Source organism: Pleurodeles waltl, chromosome 7, assembly GCF_031143425.1.
Source record: "Pleurodeles waltl isolate 20211129_DDA chromosome 7, aPleWal1.hap1.20221129, whole genome shotgun sequence".
Classification (NCBI taxonomy): Eukaryota; Metazoa; Chordata; class Amphibia; order Caudata; family Salamandridae; genus Pleurodeles; species Pleurodeles waltl.
This window is the reverse complement of record NC_090446.1, coordinates 590,908,220-590,924,680: the sequence shown is the minus strand read 5'-3', so window position 1 is coordinate 590,924,680 and position 16,461 is coordinate 590,908,220.

Here is a 16,461-nt window from a genome sequence, read left to right as displayed (position 1 = left end):
AGATTATTTAGAAGGTTTGGTCAACCAGTGTTATTCTTATATGTTTATCAGTTGGTTTTGAGACTAATTTATGTGACATTAGCATTGTTAATATAGGGAAATAAACTTTCTAACTTTTACATAAAGGTGTGGTTATTCATGGCCAAATGGGTCATGGTGTGTAAAGATTACTGACTCCATGTATTATTTGATGATGTTTATTGATTATGATGTTGGAATTGTAGTGAATTAGACACTTATGGTAGAATCACTCCAATAGTAGTCAGAAGGTCTATCGAACCTCTAACACGTCCTCTTATGAATTAAATATTACAGACCAGAAAAGGATAGACACGCCTACAAAAATGGTAGCAGAGTAGGATGGTTACGTCTCCTTAAGAGGCCACCATAAAGTCCTTTTTTCTTCAAAATAAGTAGCTAGTATCCTTAAGAGCCCATCATAAGGTCCTTTGCATGGTCGGCCTCCTTAAGAGGCCACCATAAAGTTCCCCTCATGGAATGTAAAAGAGTGGATGGATGGGTAGTCTCCTTAAGAGATCAATATAGCTCACAAATTTGATAGAGAAATTGGTAAAGGTTAAGAGTCCAAATTAGATGATACAAAGTGAAAAGATTATGGCCCTCATTTTGACTCAGATGGTTTTTTGACCGCCAGGGTTAATGTGGCGGTATCACCAACAGGCTGGCGGTGTATACCGCCACATTATGAGTGTGGCGGGTTTGCAGCAGCCAACCCCCCCACATCTCCACTCAGACCGCCATGGCGGTATGAACCACCTGGCCGGAGATGTGCCTCTCCGACCTGGCGGTGCACACATGGCCTCCAGTGGTAATATGAGCCTGCCTACTGCCATGCTTTCACTGCGGTACCGCCACCACGAAAACCATGGCGGTATGGCTACTGGTGACAGGGAATTCCTTCTGTGTCACTGGTAGAAGGCTACCCCACCCCCAGCAATCACCTAACCTTCCGACCCCCTCTAGAATCACAGCACCCCCCAACTCCCCAACTCCTACCCCCACCCCCCTAGAATCACAGCGCCCCCAACTCCCAAATTGGATTTAGATTTTATTTAGTGCCCGCAATATTTGCATTTAGTTCTGCATGTATTTGAGTTGAGGAAATCAAGCCGAAAGACATTGTCAGTCGCTGTACGTGTAAGTGTGACATTATTGGAGCCACGCTGGGATAGGCTGGTCAGTGAGAAGGGATGTGAAAATCCTTTTCGCTGACCTTCTCAACCAGTTACACTGAATACCGGCAAAAAGGATTTTCGGATTGAAAGTCACTTCCTGATTTGATTGAAAGTAGCATAACTTAACGAAATTAAATTTTTCAAAGCTTTAAAGAGTTCCAATAGATATCCCAACTAGAATAGGAGAAATTACACCGCCAGAAGGTACACCTGCCTATATTGTACTTGAGGAACAGGGTGCTGTGCCATGTCTTTGGTTGAAACAATGGTGCAAGGAAACAGAGAGATGGGAGCTTAGCATTTCCCGCCATGGAAAATTTAATTTGAGAATTCTAGAGAATTGGAGGAGAGTACTGTATGATTTGAAACCTCCTCCGAGACCTGCACAATTTGAAGCATTAGCGATTTGGGAACTAGTAGCTAGACAGCAACAGCAACTGAAATTTGAGAAAAGAATGAGAAAAGCTGAGAAGACTCTAGCAGAGGCTAAATGGGATAGTGAACAAAAATGTTGGAGAAATGAGACTTTACAGGGAATTAAATTGTTTCCGGCAATTACCAAAAGAGCGGGAATGAGGCTAAAAAGAGTACTAAGAAGAGGGATTCTCATCTTTGGGACGACAAAGAGCAGAAATCTACAGAGAGTAGGAAGTCTTTGTTTGTTAAAGGATTGAGACTCAAAATTAGTCATATGATTAAGAGTCATTTGAGTTGCTGGAAAGCGAAGCCGATTGATGAAGTACTGCAGGATGCAAAGTACTGTAGTGACAATATTGAGTTGAAGCAGAGAAAGTTGAAATATAATACAATGGTGATGCAGATTAAAGTAGCACAAACAGGAATGCATGGAAGTTATCCACAGCAGCAGCAGGGGAACGTGTTGTTTCCGAATCAAGAAATGAAGAGATTGTTAGCATGTCACACTTGGAAACGGGAGTGTCCGATGTTAGGTCAGGAATGTGTTGTTCAGCAAAAGAGCAAAATCAATTATTTTCCAAATATGAGAGGGCCGAGGATGAGAGGTCACAATCCAAATTTCTAAAGTAAAGTGAATCAAGTGCAAGGGTTTCAGCCCATGCACAAGATACAGATGACCCCATTTCAGCAAATGCAACCTCAAATGCAAATGGTACCTAGACAACAAATTCACGTACGTCAAGCCCCAATGGAGCAGCAGCAGGTGAGCCTTCCTCAGCAGGTCACAGGTCAAAGGTTTAATCAGAGTAACAACACAGTACACCAATTCCCACTACACAGTGAGGATGAAGCGAATGATGATTGGGTGAGCGAGAGTTTAGATGAGAAGGAATGCATGTTAGCAGCTTCACTAGAAGTAGATTAAAAAGACCCATATGTGAAGGGAAAAGTGATGGCTCACAAAGTCTAATTCTCAGTTGACACAGGAGCTACATGCTCTACAGTGAGAACTGAAGAAGTTCCAAACCTGCTCTTTTCTGGGAAAACAGTCCAGATTGTAGGAGTTGCAAACTAATATTTGACAAACCTGATGTAAGGCAATGCCTCCTTGGCATGGTTACCCCACCCCTCACCCAGCATATGCACACTGCCTCACAGCTTGTGTGTGCTGGTGGGGAGAAAATGACTAAGTCGACATGGCACTCCCCTCAGAGTGCCATGCCAACCTCACACTGCCTGTGGCATAGGTAATTCACCTCTCTAGCAGGCCTTACAGCCCTAAGGCAGGGTGCACTATACCACAGGTGAGGGCATATGTGCATGAGCACTGTGTCCCTACAGCGTCTAAGCAAAACCTTAGACATTGTAAGTGCAGGGTAGCCATAAACAGTATATGGTCTGGGAGTTTGTCAAACACAAACTCGAAAGTTCCATAATGGCTACACTGAAATCTGGGAAGTTTGGTATCAAACTTGTTAGTACAATAGATGAACACTGATACCAGTGTGTGATTTATTGTAAAATACACCCTGAGGGCATCTTAGAGATGCCCCCTGAATACCAGTCCGACTCCTAGTGCTAGGCTGACCAGTTTCTGCCAGCCTGCCACACCCAGACGAGTTGCTGGCCACATGGAGAGAGTGCCTTTGTCACTCTGTGGCCAGGAACAAAGCCTGTACTGGGTGGAGGTGCTTCTCACCTCCCCCTGCAGGAACTGTAACACCTGGCAGTGAGCCTCAAAGGCTCACCCCTTTTGTTACAGTGCCCCAGGGCATCCCAGCTAGTGAGATGCCCGCCCCTCCGGCCACTGCCCCCACTTTTGGCAGCAAGGCTGGGGGACATAATGAGAAAAACAAGGAGGAGTCACCCACCAGTCAGGACAGCCCCTAAGGTGTTCTGAGCTGAGGTGACCCCTGCCTTTAGAAATCCTCCATCTTAAATTTGGAGGATTCCCCTAATAGGATTAGGGATGTGCCCCCCTCCCCTCAGGGAGGATGCACAAAGAAGGTGTAGCCACCCTCCAGGACAGTAGCCATTGGCTACTGCCCCCCAGACCGAAACACCCCCCTAAATTTAGTATTTAGGGGCACCCAAGAACCCAGGAAATCTGATTTCTGCAACCTGAAACAAGAAGAACAACTGCTGACCTGAAAGCCCTGCAGAGACAATGGAGACGACAACTGCTTTGGCCCCAGCCCTACCGGCCTGTCTCTCAAAGAAAGCTGTAACAGCGACACATCCAACAGCGACCAGTGACCTCTGAAGCCTCAGAGGACTGCCCTGAACCAAAGGACCAAGAAACTCCAGTGAGCAGCGGCTCTGCTCAACAACAGCAACATCTTTTGCAACAAAGAAGCAACTTTTAAAGAACTCACTCTTCCCGCCGGAAGTGTGAGACTTCACCCTCTACACCCGACACCCCCGGCTCGAGCTCCATAGAACCAACACCACAGGGAGGACTTCCAGGTGACTGTGACCTCGTGAGTAGCCCGAGACGACCCCCCTGGACCCCCACAGCGACGCATGCAGAGAGAGGCTCCCCCTGATCGCGACTGCCTGTAACAAGGAACCCGACGCCTGGACCAAGCACTGCACCCGCAGCCCCCAGGACCAGAAGGAACCAAACCTCTGTGCCTCTACCTAGCCCAGTCGGTGGCTGGCCCGAGAAGCCCCCCTGTTCCCTGCTTGCACCGCTAGAGTGACCCCTGGGTCCCCCCATTGATTTCAATTACAAACCCGATGCCTGCTTTGCACACTGCACCCGACCGCCCCTATGCCGCTGAGGGTTTGTTTTGTGCCTAATTGTGCCCCCCCCCATGCTCTACAAAACCCCCCTGGTCTGCACTCTGAAGACGCAGGTACTTATCTGTAGGCAGACTGGAACTGGAGCCCCCCATTCTTCATAGGCGCCTATGTGTTTTGGGCACCTCTTTGACCTCTGCACCTGACCGGCCCTGAGCTGCTGGTGTGGTAACTTTGGGGTTGCCTTGAACCCCCAACGGTGGGCTGCCTATGCCCAGGAACTTAGACTTGTAAGTGTCTTACTTACCTGACAAACTAACCATTACTTACCTCCCCCAGGAACTGTTGATTTTTGTAGGGTCCACTTTTAAAATAGCTTATTGCCATGTTTACTAAAACTGTGTATGCTATTGCCCTAATTCAAAGTTCCCAACTTACCTGTGTGGAGTACCTTGCATTTTATGTATTTATTTCAAATCTTGAACTTGTGGTTCTAAAAATAAATTAAGAAAATATATTTTTCTATATAAAAACTATTGGCCTGGAGTTAAGTCTTTGAGTGTGATTTCCTCATTTATTGCTTGTGTGTGTACAACAAATGCTTAACACTACCCTCTGATAAGCTACTGCTCGACCACACTACCACAAACTAGAGCATTAGAATTATCTAATTTTGCCACTATCTTACCTCTAAAGGGAACCCTTGGACTCTGTACACACTATCTCTTACTTTGAGCCAACTTCCGACATTGGTGGATCAGAGGTGCGGTCTAAGACTTTGCATTTGCTGGACTACTCAGCCAACACCTGATCACATAACTAAAATCCAAACATTGTCATTAGAAACTGATTTTTGCAATTTGAACTATTTTTCTAAATTTTTAAAAGTCCTACTAGGGCCTTGTGTAAGTCCCTGTTAGCATTTCTTTTAGAGTTTAAAAGTTTGTAAAAGTTTGGATTTAAGTTCTAGAAGTAGGTTTTTAGAATCTTAAAAAGTAATCACATATTTTAGAGAAATAATGCCTAGCACAGATGAGATGGTGGTAGAACTCAACCTCACCCCTTACCTGCATCTAGGGAAGTCAGAGTTAAGGTCTCTCTGTAAGCTAAAAAATATAAAGACTGGGTCCAACCCTACCAAAGTAAAGCTCCAGGAGCTTTTGGCAGAGTTTGCAAAGGACCACCCCTCTGAGGATAATCCTACAGATGGAGAAGTTAGTGAGCAGGAGGACGATTCCCTCCCTCCTGTCCTAACTAGGGAGAACTGGGTCCCTCAAACCCTGTCTCCACAAATAATAGTCAGAGAAACGGGTTCTTCCACAGGGGAGACCAGTAACTCTGGAAGCATTGAGGGCAGCCTCGATGAAGATGACCTCCTGTTAGCCAGGATGGCCAAAAGACTGGCTTTGGAGAGACAGCTCCTAGCCATAGAGAGGGGAAGAAAAGAGATGGGTTTAGCTCCCCTCTATGGTGGCAGCAACATAACTAGGATCAGAGAAAATACTGACATCCTAAAAATCCCCAAAGGGATTGTAACAAAATATGAAGATGGTGATGACATCACCAAATGGTTCACAGCTTTTGAGAGGGCTTGTGCAACCAGAAAAGTAAACAGATCCCACTGGGGTGCTCCTCTTTGGGAAATGTTCACTGGAAAGTGTAGGGATAGACTCCTCACACTCTCTGGTAAAGATGCAGAAGCCTATGACCTCATGAAGGCTACCCTGATTGAGGGCTTTGGATTCTCAACTGAGGAGTACAGGATTACGTTCAGGGTGGCTCAAAAATCCTCGAGCCAGACCTGAGTTGATTTTGTTGACTTCTCAGTCAAAGCACTAGATGGTTGGATAACTGGCAGTGATGTAAATGATTATGATGGGCTGCATAACTTGTTTATGACGGAACACCTGTTAAGTAATTGTTTCAATGACAAACTGCATCAGCATCTGGTATACCTAGGTCCAATTTCTCCCCAAGAATTGGGAAAGAAGGCAGACCATTGGGTCAAGACTAGGGTGACCAAGACTTCCACAGGGGGTCACAAAGCCTCCCCAGGGGAAGAGTGTTGAGACATCCAAGGGAAAAAGTAAAGAGTCTTCTACAGGGCCCCAAAAACCTGCTCAGGAGGGTGGGTCCAGAGCATCTTCACAATCCTCAATTGGTCCCAAAAAGGCCTGGTGTCGCATCTGTATTCAGCATGGACACCAAACTGGAGACAAGGCATGTCCCAAGAAAAGTCCCACAACTACTACTCCACTTAGCACTGGAATAGCCAGTCTCCAAGTGGGATCAACAGTGTGCCCAGAGCAAATCAGGGTTCACACTGAAGCTACATTATTCTCTGAGGGTGGGGTAGAGGTGCTACTGGCCCCCTAACATGCAAAAATACAGGCAGCAGCTCTTAATCAATGGGACTAGAGCAGAAGCCCTGAGGGAAACAGGTGAAATTGTCACTATGGTGACAGACAAACTGGTTTCCCCAGGACAATACCTGGCTGGACAGACATATTCAGTCACAAATGCTGACAATCAGACTAAAGTCCATCCCATGGCAATGGTAACTTTAGAATGGGGAGGGTCACTGGCCTGAAACAGGTGGTAGTCTCTTCTGCAATCCCAGTAGAATGTCTGCTAGGAAATGATCTGGAGTCCTCAGCATGGGCTGAGGTTAACTCAAAACCCATGCAGCCATGCTGAGTATCCCTGAACTGGTGTGTGTCAATACAAGGGCACAGTGCAGGGCTCAGGGTGAAAAAGAAGTGTTGGAGTCTAGAATAATGGCCCAACCTTCCAAGAGAAAAGGAAAGAAGACTGGGGAACCAGCTTCAACACAGTACAAGAACCAGAATCTCTCTTCCCAGGAAGATGTTCTATTCCCTGAGGGAACTGAGTGCATGGAGCTAGGACCTTACCAGGTTGAGCTCTTGGGCCCAGGGGGACCCTCAAGGGAACAGCTGTGTAAGGGGCAAGAAACTTGTCCCTCTCTTGAAGGCCTAAGACAACAAGCATATGAGCAAGAAAAAGGAAATGTCAGTGTAACTCAAAGGGTATATTGGGAGGATGGACTCCTTTACACTGAGGCAAGAGTCTCAAACCTGGTACCACTAGGAGAGTGGTACTGCCTCAGGAGTTTAGGAAGTTCATTCTGACCTTAGCTTATGATATTCCACTTGCTGGGAGAGGTTAGTCAACCATTTCTACTGGCCCAACATGTCCCAGAAAGTAAAGGAGTTTTGTGTCTCCTGTGCCACCTGTGAAGCCAGTGGTAAGACAGGTGGCCATCCAAAGGCCCCCCTCATTCCACTTCCAGTGGTGGGGGTCCCCTTTGAAAGAGTGGGAGTGGATATAGTGGGTCCACTTGAACCTCCCACAGCATCAGGGAACCAATACATCCTAGTGGTAGTGGATCATGCTACTAGGTACCCTAAGGCAATTCCCATTAGGTCCACTACTGCTCCTGCAGAAGCCAAAGCACTCATAGGTAATTTTACCAGAGTGGGATTTCCTAAGGAGATAGTTTCTGACAGAGGTACCAACTGAATGTCAGCTTACCTGAAACATATGTGACTTACAAATTCACCACACCATATCATCCACAAACTAATGGCCTTGTTGAGAGATTAAACAAGACATTGAAGGGCACGATCATGGGGCTCCCTGAAAAACTCAGAGATGGGATGTCCTCTTGCCATGCCTGCATTTAATCTACAGAGAAGTGCCACAGAAGGGAGTAGGGTTTTCCCCCGTTGACTTTCTGTTTGGCCATCCTGTTAGGGGGACACTAACACAAGTAAAAGAAGGCTGGGAGAGACCTCTCCATGAGCCTAAACAAGATGCAGTGGACTTTGTACTAGGCCTACTTTCAAGGATGGCAGAGTACATGAAAAAGGCAAGCAAAAACCTTGAGGCCAACCAGCAGCTCCAGAAGATGTGGTATGACCAAAAGGCTGCTACGGTTGAGTTTCAGCCAGGGCAGAAAGTCTGGGTTCTGGAACCTGTGGCTCTAAGGGCACTTCAGGACAGATGGAGTGGCCCTTACCCAGTTCTTGAGAAAAAGAGTCGGGTCACCTACCTGGTTGACCTAGGCACTAGCAGGACCACCAAGAGGGTGATCCATGTGAACCTCCTTAAACTCTTTCATGATAGGGCAGATGTAAACATGTTAATGGTTACAGATGAGGACCAGGAAGCTGAGAGTGAACCTCTCCCTGATCTCCTCTCCACTGACCCTAAAGATGGCTCAGTAGATGGAGTGATCTATTCAGACATCCTCTCTGGCCAACAGCAGGCGGACTGCAGGCAAGTCCTGCAGCAGTTTGCTGAGCTCTTTTGTCTAACCTCTGGTCAGACACACCTGTGTACACATGATGTGGACACAGGAGACAGTATGCCTGCCAACAACAAAATATTTAGACAGTTGTACCAATGTTAAAGAAAGCATTAAAGTGGAAGTCCACAAGTTGGGAGTGATTGAGCACTCTGACAGTCCCTTGGCTAGCCCAGTGGTCTTGGTCCCCAAACCTCACACAAAAGATGGCAAGAGAAAGATGAGGTTTTGTGTGGACTACAGAGGGCTCAACTCTGTCACCAAGACAGATGCTCACCCCATTCCAAAGGCAGATGAGCTAATAGACAAATTAAGTGCTGCCAAATACTTAAGTACCTTTGACTTAACAGCAGGGTGCTGGCAAATAAAACTGGCACCAGGAGCAAAAGAGAAAACAGCATTCTCTACACCTGATGCGCGCTACCAGTTTACTGTGATGTCCTTTGGCTTAAAGAATGCCCCTGCCACCTTCCAAAGGTTGGTGAATCAAGTCCTTGCTGGCTTGGAGTCATTTAGTGCAGCTTATCTTGTTGATATTGCTGTCTTTAGCTCCAGTTGGCAAGATCACCTGGTCTACCTGAAGAAGGTTTTGCAGGCTCTGCAAGCAGCAGGACTCTCTATCAAGGCATCTAAATGTCAGATAGGGGAGGATACTGTGGTTTACTTGGGTCACCTTGTTGGTGGAGGCCAAGTTCAGCCACTCCAACCCAAGATCCAGACTATTCTGGACTAGGTAGCTCCAAAAACCCAGACTCAAGTCAGGGTATTCCTTGGCTTGACTGGGAACTCTAGGAGGTTTGTGAAGGGATATGGATCAATAGGGACACCCCTCACAGAACTGACCTCCAAGAAAATGCCCAAGAAAGTGATCTGGACCGTGGACTGTCAAAAGGCCTTTGACACCCTGAAGCAAACAATGGGGGTCATTACAACATTGGCGGTAAAAGCCGCTTACCGCCGTGCAGAAGACCGCCAATACACCGCCGCGGAATTCCGCCACAGCTATTATGACACACATCTCGGAATCCGCCGAAATACAGACACCCACACAAGTCCGCCACACCAAAGGTCAGTGCAAAAATGGCGAAAACAAAACCTCCACCTCCACACCAACAGAAACACGCCCATGCTATTACGACCCACGAATCCACGCGGCGGTCTTTCAAACGCGGTATTCCATTGGCGGTATACACCGCCGCGCTCAAAATACACACACATCTCCAAAACACTGCCACATTGGACGAATCCAAATACACACACCTGATACACATACACACACCACTCCCACACACCCAACACAATCTAAAACACACACCCACATCACCTACAAACCCCTACGACCACAATTCACGACCGAAGGCCACAGAGACAGAGAGCACAGCAACTGAGAACCCCACCACACAGAGGCACACAACACCATCACCCATACAACATTACAAGCACAATACACCACACACCACTACACATCACCACACACATCAACACTGACACTACCCCACACATCACCCACACCACCCCATGTCACGCCAAAGACACCCCCGGTTTTCCGAGGAGGAGCTACTGGTCATGGTGGAGGAAATCCTATGGGTAGAGCCACAGCTATTTGGCTCACAGGTGCAGCACACATCCATAGCCAGGAAGATGGAGCTATGGCGCAGAATAGTGGACAGTGTCAACGCTGTGGGACAGCATCCAAGAAATCGGGAGGACATCAGGAAGAGGTGGAACGACCTACGGGGGAAGGTGCGTTCAGTGGTCTCCAGGCACAACATTGCGGTTCAGCGGACTGGCAGCGGACTCCCACCTCCTCCCCCACAACTAACAATATGGGAGGAGCAAGTCTTGACCATCATGCATCCAGAGGGCCTCGGAGGAGTCGGTGGAGGAATGGACACTGGTAAGTCAAATCTTCACTATCATATCCCCCACCCTACCTGCATGCTATCACACACCCCCACCCTCTCCCCCTCCCCTATCATTCAAACTCCTCACTAATGTACTAATAACACAAACCACCCATCCCAACACCAAGCCCTGCATGACACAACTAAGCATGGTAACCCCTCACTAAAGCATGCTCACTGCACATACCCATAACACCCCCCAACCATCATCAAACCAACCCACACACAGGAATGCTTCACTGGGGTACACACACACCCACCCATTGCACACCATTACACACACAGATGCAATAATCATGCTCTTATGTCCCTGCAGGACCACGAAGGAACGTCCCCACACCGGAGGGTCCAGACAACTCCACTCCACCCACAGAAGAGACCCACAATGACGATAGCAGCTCTGCCCTACTGGATCCTGATGACCATCCCGGACCATCGTGGGCCTCGGGACAGTCGGTTCCCCTTGCACAGGCACAGCCCAACACTGACCTTCCACCCTCTGGTAACACCAGCACAGCACCCACCCAGCGGGCCCATACCTCCGTCCCCAGGACACGTCAATCAGCGGTGTGTCCACCACTACAGGGAACCCAGGATAACCCACCACCCCAAGAAAATCAGGGACCTGGGGGCAGTGGTAGTGGGCACACGGTCCAGGGGACGGAGGCCCTGGAACACAGGGGAACTGGGAGGGCTGCTGTGCGACAGGGGGCGGACAGGCCAAGGGAACCCACTCTCCATGAGGCCCTCTCCTCCATCATGGGAGCCTACCACCACTCCCAGGAGACAATGGTGACGGTCCTTGACAAGTTTCAGGACACCCAGCGCCTGCAGGAGGAGCAGTATTTGGGGTTTAGGGAGGAGCTCAGGACCAACAGCTCCGCCCTGGGCACCATCGTAGGGGTGCTGAAGGACATACAGCAGACCATGAGGGACACCGTGGCACTCCAAGGGGCCCCTGACACTAGCCTGGACGATGAACTGCCCACCACCTCCGCCGGCGCTAGTGGACAGAACGCCCCGCCACAGGACCACCACACCAGCACTCCACCCCCTGCAGACGGACAACCACCACGCAAGCGGTCCCTTAGATCCAGGAACAGGACAGAGCAAGATGGCAAGACCCCCGCCAGGAAATAAGACCACCCTGATTGTCCTCCAACTGTCCCACTTCATTACCCTGTCCAGATTGGAACTGCCCCAACTCCACTTCCTATGCCCACATGGGCAGTGCACCTGTGTGACCAATGGACTGGACTCTGCCATGGACATTCCTCCACCATCCCCATCACCATATTACAACCCCCCTCCATTTTTGAGCACTTCAATAAACACCCTTGAACCACAAAACAATCTGGAGTCAGTCTGTGAATTTGTAAATATGTATTATCAATGACAGTGTCATAATGCGTTTCCAATTGTAAAGCCAACATACCTATGTCACACATCACAATTCCTTGAAGGATGCAAGCAGATGACACACGTTGGTAACCACACCTGTGAAACCGTAATGGAAAGGTACAACTCAGTGACCAAATAGTGGTATGAAATGACAGATGGGATAGAGGTAGACGTGTGAAAGTTAATGTAATGGTAAAAATGAAAATGTTCTCACCTGTGTGTCACTGGAAATATTGCTGTATGACTGACTCCCTGTTGTCGATGTCTTCGTCCTCAGCCTCCTCCTCATCACTGTCCACAGGATCCACAGGCTCCACAGCTGCCACAACACCGTCATCTGGACCATCCTCCTGCAGAAAAGGCACCTGGCGTCACAAAGCAAGATTGTCAAGCATCGAGCAGGCGATAATGATCTGGCACACCTTCTTCGGTGAGTAGAATAGGGAACCACCTGTCATATGGAGGCACCTGAACCTGGCCTTCAGGAGGCCGAAGGTGCGTTCGATCACCCTCCTAGTCCACCCATGGGCCTCATTGTAGCGTTCCTCTGCCCTGGTCCTGAGATTCCTCACTGGGGTCAATAGCCAGGACAGGTTGGGGTAACCAGAGTCCCCTAAAAGCCACACCCGGTGCCTCTGGAGTTGACCCATCATATAAGGGATGCTGCTATTCCGCAGGATGTAGGCGTCATGCACTGAGCCAGGGAACATAGCATTTACCTGGGAGATGTACTGGTCTGCCAAACATACCATCTGTGCATTCATGGAATGATAACTCTTCCGGTTCCTGTACACCTGTTCACTCCTGTGGGGGGGGACCAGAGCTACATGGGACCCATCAATAGCACCTATGATGTTGGGATATGTCCAAGGGCATAGAAGTCACCTTTAACTGTAGCCAAATCCTCCACCTCAGGGAAAACGATGTATCTCCTTACGTGTTTCAGCAGGGCAGCCAACACTCTGGACAACACGTTGGAAAGCATAGGCTGGGACATCCCTGATGCCATGGCCACTGTTGTCTGAAAAGACCCACTAGCAAGGAAATGGAGCACTGACAGCACCTGCACGTCAGGGGGGATTCCAGTGGGATGGCGGATTGGTGACATCAGGTCTGGCTCCAACTGGGTACATAGTTCCTGGATAGTGGCACAATCAAACCTGTAGGTGACTAATAAATGTCGCTCCTCCATTGTCAGCAGGTCCACCAGCGGTCGGTACACCGGAGGATTCCGCCATCTTCTCAAATGTCCCAGCTGACGGTGCCTAGGAAGGACAACAGCGACCACAGAGTCAACAAATTCCCAGGTATATACCCACAGATACACAGAACACAACACCAAACACAAAACCCTTCCTGTATGTGTGTTGAGTGTAGGCCTAGGTATGTGTGACACAGTAGTAAATGAAGCCATGTGGGCCCCTGAAATGGTGGCTGCCTGACCTCTAAACTGGGACAATGGGAATGTGAGGTCACTGCGCTGGCATTGTACCCCGTCGCGGTAGGCGGTCGTAGACCGCGGCGCAATGCTGCATTGGTTAACATTGGACCCTATGGGTCCCAGGAGCCAATGACAAAGTGCGCCGACGGTGATGATACGCACCGCCGCGGACGTCACCGCCATTTTCTATCTGTTCAATCACTCGATACCTGATCTTCGACAGGAGAGGACCTACACTGCAAGTGCTGCTGTGACCTCGGTCTGGAAGAGACAATGGCTGCTGCATCTGGGGAAAGGGCCCCTGCCTTCACTGCTCAGGAGTTGGAGAAGCTAGTAGACGGGGTCCTCCCCCAGTACATGCTACTCTACGGTCCTCCAGACCAACAGGTAAGTACACAGGGAGCACGTTGTATGGGCTATGCCTGGGTGGAGAGGGCTGGTTGTAAGAGGGAAGGGGGCAGAGTTCAGGGAACATGAATGCATGTGAATGCATGTGCCACATTGCAAGGGTAGGGATGGGGGCCACTCACATCGACGGTGCAGTTGGTAATGACTTATCTTCTTCCCCTGTGCATGTCATGTAGGTCAGCGCCCACCAGAAGAAGGACATTTGGCGTGCCATCGCCAAGGAAGTCCGGACCCTGGGGGTCCACCAGAGACGGGGCACCCACTGCCGGAAAAGATGGGAGGACATTCGCCGCTGGAGCAAGAAGACGGCGGAGGCTCAGCTGGGGATGGCCTCCCAACGTGGGAGGGGTGCCCGTCGCACCATGACCCCCCTGATGTTCCGGATCCTGGCGGTGGCCTACCCGGAGTTGGATGAGCGCTTGAGGGCATCACAGCAGACACAAGGGGGTGAGTACAACCTCATTCTGGGGACTTTGCACGCAGTTGAGGGGTCTGGGTGGGGGAGGAGGGCTGTGGGTGTACCTAGGCCAGACAGAAATACGTAGGCTAGGCCCCTCAGTAATGCAGGGCATGTGGCACTCCACCCCACCTCAGTAGTGGGCCAAGTACAGGTATAGATGCCCGGTGGCATCCATGTGTGCAGATGTCCACCATAGCCATGTAGGCCATATCCCAGCAATTGCATCTGTAGAGGCCAAGAGCACGGCGTAGTGCAGGGGGCTGCTGTGTCTGTATTGTCCGCCAATGGTAGCGGTAAGCCATGCACTCAACCCGTCTTCTTTTGTCGTCCCCTCCCCCTTTTTCTGCTCTCCCTGTTCTTTTGTGCATCAGCATCAGCAGGCGGAGGTACAGTGGCACTGAGGCACGAGGGAGCTGCATCCCACATGGCCATGGAGGGCCACACCACGGACTCAGAATGCACCAGTGGGACGGAGGGCGAGGGGAGCTACACGTCGGTCACCGGATCACCAACCAGTGACACGGACTCGTCCGCCGATGGGAGCTCCCTTGTGGTGGTGGCACCATCTGTGCCCCCCACTTCTACAGGTACAGCCGCCACCTCCCCTACCAGCACCGCCCTCCCAGCAGCCCCTCAGCGTTCGCCCCGTGCCCGCTCACCCAGGAGGGTGGGCATCACCTTCGCCCCAGGCCCCAGTCACCCCTGCTGCCCTCAGTGAGGAGGCCATTGACCTCCTCAGGTCACTCACTGTTGGGCAGTCTACCATTGTGAATGCCATCCAGGGTGTAGAAAGGGAGTTGCAACAGACTAATGCATTCCTGGAGGGCATTCATTCTGGTCAGGCTGCCCATCATCGAATCCTGCAATCTCTGGCCTCAGCACTGATGGCAGCCATTGTCCCTGTCTTTAGCCTTCCCCTTCCAACTACCTCCACCCGTACCCAATCCCCTGTACCCCAGCTTGTCCCAAGCACACCATCAGACAAGCATGAATACACCTCAACACCCGAAAATAGCTCAGGCAAACATAGGCACCACACAACCCACAGGCACTCACACAAGCAACACCCACATGCAGACACAGCAACATCCACTGCCTCCACTGTGTCCCCCTCCTTGTCGTCTCCCTCCTCCCTCCCAGTATCGTCTACACACTCACCTGCATGCACTACATGTACAGGCACTAGGACTCGCACCAGAACACCCTGCACCACACCCCGCTCACCTGCACTCACCACCCCCACTCTCATTTACACGTCCCGTGTCCTCTCCCAGTGTGTCTGTGACGCCCCCTCCCAAAGTACACAAACGCGGGCACCCACACACCCAACATCCATCCACCTCACGACAGCCTCCAGTACCTGCACCTGCACCCAAAACACCTAAAGTGACACCTCCTACAACCACCTCCTCTTCCTCCACTCCCAGACCCCCTCCAGCTACCCATCCCAGTGTTCGTGAGAAACTGGCCCTCTGCAACGTTGACCTCTTTGCCCCCACCCCTCTAATTCATCAGCCCCGTCGTAGCGCCTCAGCCAAAAAGACTCCAGTACCAGTGGTGCGTGTTACAGGTGTGTGGAGTGCACCGGCCACCAGGGCAGGCAGTGTGACACAGAGCCAAGGCACTGCCAGTCCACCCCCTGTAAAGCATCTGAAGTTGGAAAGTGGCCGACGGGACCGGGTGAAGACTCCTAGAGGCAAAATTACTCACAGGTGTCCCAGGGGGATTGCAGAGTCAGCTGTGACTCCTCCGAAGGTGGGGAAGGGCCAGAAGAAGTCTGCACAGCCTGGTGTGAGCAGCACGGCGGAGAAGGGCGGCATCCTTCCTGGCGGCCGGGACGCCACCGCCAGCACCGTCTTCAGTGGTCAGGAGGCCACCGCCGGAGTCATTGCCCAGGAGGGTACAAGTATCGTCACTGGTCAGGAGACCACCGCCGGAGTCATTGCCCATGAGGGCACAAGTATCGTCACTGGTCAGGAGACCACGTATCGTCACTGGTCAGGAGACCACCGCCGGAGTCATTTCCCAGGAGGGCACAAGTATCGTCACTGGTCAGGAGACCACCGCCACCGCTGGAGTCATTGCCCAGGAGGGCACAAGTATCGTCACTGGTCAGGAGACCACTGCCACCGCCGGAGTCATTGCCCAGGAGGGCACAAATATCA